The following is a 6,000-nucleotide window of genomic DNA, read 5'->3' on the forward strand; positions in this document are numbered from 1 at the left end:
ACTCCACCTGCTGCCGTCGCAAACTTCATCTCCGAGTGTCCAGCTCGTTGGTCTGGTCGAAGTTGTGTGTGTTGAACCCCGCTCGGACTCGGCTAAAGGCGGGGCGCATGCTAGCGTCACCCGCTGTATCCCGCAGCCTCAGAGTTCACGCGGAGCTTTGACGCTCACACGTCCGCCTAGATGCGCGTGAGCTCCGCGTGGGTCCGGGTGTAGCGGGGGTGCCGTAACGTGGCCCCGCCAGCACGCCGCGGGTCTCGGGGCAGAAGTTGTTGGGGCGCGCGCCCCGGTGAGCTCAGACACACCCTGGCTGGCACTGGAGGGGAAGGTGAGCGTCTGCAGTCCGTGCCCCGCTATTGTTCTGGGTCCTGAGCGGGTTCACGGTCATTCATCTCCAGGGGAACCGCGGGTTGATGCGAGTCCCCATCATCCGCAGCCGTCCACGCCCTCACTGAAGCCTCTGCAGGCTCTGCTCCATCCAGGCTATATGTGTCAAAGTCAAGGCCCGGGGGCCGGATCCGGCCCTCCAGATCATTTTATTTTATTGTCATTGATGGTCCGATGTTATCTTGCGCTCATTTGTAACTTGTATAATATTGACAAAATACATTTTTATGGAGAGTAAAATCTTGAAAGTTATTTAAGGTTTAAGTTGATTTATTCTGGAATAATATTCCTGCATTTTTATTCTTAGTTGTGTTAAAAGTTAAAGTTTTAAAAATGTAGTTTTAGTGTGTTCAATAATTTTTATTCTGTTGGCTGCGACCTTAGGTGTGTTTTGGGTTTTCCCCTGTGCGATTGAGTTTGACACCCTCACATTTCACAGGTCTCATGAACCACATTCATCACAACTGCAGTTACTGATGGTAAAGTAAATGGCGTATACTTGAATAGTGCTTTCTACCCTCCTTTGAGGGCCCAAAGCCCTTCAGTCACAGACCCATTCACACACACATTCACACACTGTCATGCTGCATGGACTAATGGTTCATTTTGAAACAGACTGGCATACCTAATATCAAAACCATTAAAAAAGTAAGGACACACAGGACACCTTGACTAAGTGGAGGGAAACCTGATCACATCTCCAAGACTCAGATTGGAGATGGTATCATGATGTAACATTAATAGGACTGGGTAATAATGATTTCCAGAAACAATTATATTCACCAGAGCGTCGATCGATTTGATTCCAATTTTTTTTCAATTCTTTTCATCTACTCATTTCAATTCAATTTTGAGTTTACATATTTGTTTAGAAACACATTAATATTACAATATGTTTTGAATATTAATCTGATCCAGTCAGTGAAATAATGAGATTGTTAATATCATCCAGTGTTACATGGATTCTCTAAAGGAGAAGTTCTAACTAAAATGTTCAGATCATTAACATTGGAAACATTGTTCTGCTTCTCCTGGAGGACGTTTCAGTTTGACCACTAGGTGGAGATCACACTATAGCATTACACCTTATTCCAGAAGAAGAAGAAAGAATGAGTTAAAAACAATGTTTTGGCCCACAAATGGTTACTTTAAAAATGTTTCCTTAAAAAAGTTTGTAAAATTCATGTCTGTGAGTTTATAAAGATCTTCATTTAGTCAGCAATGTACGTTTAGGTTGACCGAGTGTTAGCATTAGTCGTCCTATGGGAAATTCTATTAAATGCTAGCATCAAGCTAGCAGACTTTTGCTTTATGTTTCTTTTATTGATCTATACTTTTATACATCGAGTATTGAACTATTAAGCTTAAATCGATTAATTGATTTTATCAACCCAGCCCTAAATATTAGTTTATTAAAAAAGTGCACCTGTCTTAAACACCAGTGAAAATCTGTTCCAAAGAGGGTTAATCTTTGTAACATATTTTAAGTTTCCAAAAAACAGATAAGGAGTAGTTTTCCAAACATATAAAGGTCCTAGCAGTTTCTTGTGGTCGTTTCTCTTCATTTGGCTGTTGTAAGCATTATTTAGCTGCAGGGATTTACAGCATTACCACACATTACTTCAAACAAAAAAGTTTCCTCACTCCAATTGCATGTATGCTGAGCTTTTAAACTAGCTCCTGCTCTCATTTATATTAATACAACAAACCAACAGGGATTTAGTTGCACAAACAAATCATAATAGAGTGTACTTAATTCACCAGCGTGTCTCTAATGAACATAAATTAGTGGCCCATACTGCTAGTCTAAATTATAGATGGGGAACATTCTCATTACCAAGCCGTTTCATGTCGTCGGCAATGTGGGACACTTGGTAATTAAATCCTTTAATGATGCAACTTTCTGCTTGCCTGTGGGGCAGGCCAGAGCAACTTTTGGGCCCACATGTGCTCCTCCTGCTCTTCTGAGCATCAAGCCTGATTTCAAATTTAGTGAAAAGTTTCATCAAGGATGTTTTTTAATCGCAGTTTTATGCAACATCAGAATCAGCTTAGCCACTCCTTACAAGTCTGTAAATCCCAGAATACGCAGGTTGATTCCATCAGAGTAGTTGGTAAGAAAAGGCAGTCAACTGGACTTAGATTATTATGAAAGTAAAAAGTCTGACTTCATTTTTACCTGGTACTTTGATTATTTCTTACAGAGGTGTCTATTGAAATATTTGAAAATATTATAACTTTTTTCACTTTTTAGATAAATATTTTGCTATTTTACAGGCTTTGAAAGGCCAAAAGTCTTATTGATTATGAGTTTACTTTAACCTCCCATCATCACCACCACAGTAAAATGACTGTTTGGGATCAATACCTGAGGGGTACTTTGAACCCCTAAGGTCAGAAATGTAGGACTGATCAGCTTAATTGCTTACAGGAAGTGATACAGCAGGTAAATGTTTAAAGATAAAGCTGTTCAGGAAAAACACTCGACTTATTTTTGAGTCTTAAGGTGTGTGTCTGCATTTCAAAACTATATTTATTAGGGATTTCTCAATCAGGTTTCTTTGGGCCTGATCCTATTATGAGTCATTTGATCTTGAGTATCTGCTGATACCGAGTCCTGATCCAATACTTTTGTAACGCATTTTAAAAATGAACAAATGAAATAAACAGATTCAGGTTTTTCCATATTTTTATTTCATTAGCATAATTTATCACTGAACACTTAAACAGAGAACAGCTTTAGCAAGCAAGTATAAATAGTGTAACTGTTACCAAAAACAGAACTATTATCTAGTAAATGTAGGTGATAATTAGTCATGTGAGAATGTTTAGTTACTTTAGGTATAAAATCTTTAGAACTAATGGTAATTTTAACAAAAAGTGATTCATATCTTCATTTAGAATTCTTTTTTCCCCACAATTTGTTTCTTAATTTTTGTATTTGCAAACAGGAACAAAATCTGAAAAAGGAATTGTGCATAATAATGGTAAACCTCTATATCAGACAAATATGTACACAAAATAATAAAGAGCCACAACAAAAACAGCACAGGGATTCATTAAACAAAACACGACAAAAGAAAAATGAAAAAAAAGGCAATCAAGTGTAAGCAAACAGCAAAAAGAAAAATGGAAAAAAATCAATAAAATAAAAAAAGGCATTTGTTACAAAAACAGTGAGACCATGATTGCTCTCCTCCTGTAGCCAAAGATGAATTACTCTGCAACTAATGGAGTGTTCAGTCCATCAATATAAACAAAAAAAGGTCCCATGTTTTGTGAAATGCCTTTGGGAACCCTCCAGTGGAAATCTGATTTTTTTTACAGTTTTAGAAGATTTACTTCTTAATCCACGTTGTGTGGGATAGAGGATTCAACGGCTTCCATCTAAGTAAAATTAGACGCCTTGCAAGCAAGGTAACCATAAAAACAAGAGAGGACACGGGTGAGGAAGATGGGACAGATGGCACCAGAGATAGCTGTCAAAGGGTGAGGCTCTTTCATTTTGTTTGTGATCTGGGAGAACGATGTAGAAATGTCGTTCCAGATAGAATGTAGAGCTCTCATTGAAATGTGTTTGGAGGAATTCAGGCCCATAAAGCAACTTCTACGTAATATATATTGCATCTCACCGTTTCCGGACAATCTATATGTCGTGGACGCTTATCAGCGTCCCCTCTCAGCAGTCACCTCCTCAGTAACCGCCTTGCAGCATGCCTCCACTGTTGTCTCTGTCCATCTGTAGCTTTCACCTTGTTTTCAGAGTCATGTACTGAACCTTTGTTCATTTTACAATCGTCATTGGTCCAATATAAACCAGCTATGTTTATAAAAAAGATGCTGACATATACAACACGAAACATAATCAGTTGTTGGTAAATATATTGGGGGTGTAAATTTGTAAACCTGACCAGCTACAAACGCCCTTTCTCTAGGGGAATAGTTAATGATGTTTTTAAGCGTTGATCATTTTTCCATCTTGGTAGCAGGCTGAGAGGTGGATGCCCATGGATGTGAAGGGGCTTCAAGGGAAATTTGTCAAAGCGAGAGTTGCAGGCATTTAGCTGATATCAAATCTATTTTGACAGGAGGGCATTAATCAGTGTTGCACTGTTCTGTAAAATGACATGTATTTAACTTTCAAAAAAAGGATACCATTTAGTGTTTTTTTTAATTTTGTACTTAGCCATATGATGCAACTCCTGCATGAAACCAATATTTGAGGTTAAATTGCCTTCAAAGTTGTTTTCATTTTGTTGAAATACTTGTTTTCCCTCAGATACGTTGCAAACAGCACAGCACCTGAGGACTTCTTGCAAATGCGTTCACAGCAGTTTCAGTGATTTAAAATAACTGTTCTGCCGTCAAGGCCTCAGTTGCAAACATTCTATGGTTTCAAGGGATTTTTAAGATGTATTACATTGTTTTCTGTATCACGAGAGCCCAATGTATTCTACACATCCACACATTTGTATTACAGATGTAGTTGATGTGTCACATACTGGTGGGGCTCTAAACTTAACAGAACGGCAGTGTATTTTTATAGAACATGAGGAAGAAGTCTACATGTTTCCTTGTGATCATTTTGCTATCAGATAAGTGTTGTAAACTTTTACCTGTGGTAGACCATTAGCAACCTCAGGTGCCTATGTGGAACATGATGACTTCATGCTGTGGTGATTTAAGTGTTGGAACTCTGCCACTGGAGGTCTTGAAAGTGTACACAGTAAAGACCAATCTCTTCAGTTAGTGCACACTTTAAATGTCATCTTTCTAAAGGCCTACAGCCAAGCGGTCTGTCCCTGGTATGTTTGTGGTCATTGTAGTGAGTGAATATCAATCATGAATGAATCCACTGCTGTGGCTATGATTTAGCAACTCGCATGTTTCGATTTATGTCAGTAGAAGTCTATTGCTTTACACAGACTTACAACTGTAAATCTGTGGTTGAGGTGTCTGTAAAACGTGTCTATGAAAGAATATGTGCTCATAAGTTTACATACCCTGGAAGAAATTATGAATTCTAGGCTATTTTTCAGAGAATATAAATGATGACACAAAAACCTTTGTTTTCTCTTATGGTTAGCGGTTGAATTAAGTCATTTATTGTTAAACAAAAGTGCTAATTCTTTTGAAATCAACATAAACTTCCCTTCCATGGTGCTTCAACCAATCAGGGACTCGACTTTGGGACGTGACTTTTTTTAGTGACTAGATCAAAGGGGTAGAAAAATAAACTCAATACAGCACCTCAATGCAAGGATTTTTGTCCTGAACTTTCATCCAGTTTCTTAACCTGCGAGGGCTGCGGGTCCCAGAGACTGTCCCTGTTACTGTTGGACAAAGGCGGGATACACCTGGGACAGGTGAACAGAATGTTACAGAACCTGTGGAGCTGTGTCAACGGCAGCGCTAGCCAGCTCCCTGGTGGACAGTTTAGCGAGCTCCGGTGCCAGGCTGTGTCAGATCTAGTGCGGTCTGCTGTCCAGGCTGTGTCAGATCTAGTGCGGTCTGCTGTCCAGGCTGTGTCAGATCTAGTGCGGTCTGCTGTCCAGGCTGTGTCAGATCTAGCGCGGTCTGCTGCCCAGGCTGTGTCAGATCTAGTGTGGTCTGCTG

At 39.5% G+C, this 6,000-nt stretch overlaps 1 protein-coding gene across 2 annotated transcripts in view; it reads left to right on the top strand.

The window, feature by feature from the left end:
• rab6ba (RAB6B, member RAS oncogene family a) overlaps positions 1 to 6,000 on the top strand; it is a 51,846-nt gene that overhangs the window by 262 nt on the left and 45,584 nt on the right. The window lies entirely within an intron of this gene.

This window comes from Oryzias melastigma, linkage group LG4 (assembly GCF_002922805.2).
Source record: "Oryzias melastigma strain HK-1 linkage group LG4, ASM292280v2, whole genome shotgun sequence".
Lineage (NCBI taxonomy): Eukaryota > Metazoa > Chordata > Actinopteri > Beloniformes > Adrianichthyidae > Oryzias > Oryzias melastigma.